At 39.4% G+C, this 1,222-nt stretch overlaps 1 pseudogene; it reads left to right on the forward strand.

Annotated features, from left to right (window-relative positions):
• The first annotated feature begins 378 nt into the window (after window positions 1–378).
• LOC143891099 (secreted RxLR effector protein 161 pseudogene) lies at window positions 379–951 on the forward strand (annotated as a pseudogene).
• The last annotated feature ends 271 nt before the right edge of the window (window positions 952–1,222 follow it).

The raw sequence follows: 1,222 nt of genomic DNA on the forward strand, positions 1-1,222 counted from the left end.
TTGCTCAGGGGGAGATGTGCTCCTCAATATGTTGTCTTCGTAAAGCCCTTTATGGTATAAAGCAATTACCTAGGGCGTGGTTTTAGTGCTGCTGTTTTGCGCTTTGGGTTGAAGCAGTGTGTTGTTGATCACTCAGTCATTAGTCATAAGTCTGCTGCAGAATATATCCTTCTGATAGTGTATGTTGATGATATTGTAATCACGGGAGATGACAAATCTGGCATATAGAAATTGAAGTCATTTCTTCAAGGATAATTTTCTACCAAAGATTTGGGCCTCCTACGGTATTTCCTTGGTATTGAGGTAGCATACTCTTGCTATGGCCATACCTTCTCGCAAAGAAAATATGTGTTAGACATTTTAGAGGAAACAGGTTCAATGAGGGTGAAACCTGCAGCTACTCCTATGGACCCAAATGTTAAACTCCTTCCAAATCAGGGAGAGTTGCTGAATAATCCTGGTCGATACAGGAGATTGGTTGGAAAACTAATTTATCTAATTGTCACTCGTCCAGACATATCGTTTGCAGTTGGCATGGTCAGTCGCTTTATGAGTTGTTTACGTACTTCCTATTGGGTGGCCGTTGTTCAGATCATCAGGTATTTGAAGGGTACTCCAGGGAAAGGCTTGTGCTTCAAGAAATATAGTCATGAGAAAGTAGAAGGAATCAGTGATGCAGACTGCGCACGATCTCCTGCATATTGGAGATCAACTACTAGATATTGTACGTTTGTAGGAGGGAATTTAGTGTCATGGAGAAGTAAAAAGCAAGACGTTATCACCAAGTCGAGTGCACAGGCAGAATATTGTGCCATGTCTTACACAAGTGCGGAGCTAATTTGGCTTCGCTCCTTATCAGAGATTGGGCTCTCATCATTGTGTCCAGCATGGTTATACTGTGATAATAAGTCTGCAAGGTATTCCATGAACAAACCAAGCACATTGAGGTAGATTGTCACTTCATTCGTCATCGGATTTAAAGTGGCGAAATTTGCACTGTATTTACTCGATCTGCAGATCAACTAGTAAATATGTTTACCAAACCATTGGGATCGGCAAAATTGAAAAATTCTTGTAACAAGCTTGGAATGTACGATATATACATTCCAGCTTGAGGGGGAGTGTTGAATGTATTCATGTGCCCAAGAGGGGCAAACTTGTCATAAGAAATATATATATATATATATATATATATATATATATATATATATATATATATTAC

The sequence above is a fragment of the Tasmannia lanceolata genome, unplaced genomic scaffold, assembly GCF_043159265.1.
Source record: "Tasmannia lanceolata isolate RefF3 unplaced genomic scaffold, GAP_Taslan_0.1 ptg000013l, whole genome shotgun sequence".
Lineage (NCBI taxonomy): Eukaryota > Viridiplantae > Streptophyta > Magnoliopsida > Canellales > Winteraceae > Tasmannia > Tasmannia lanceolata.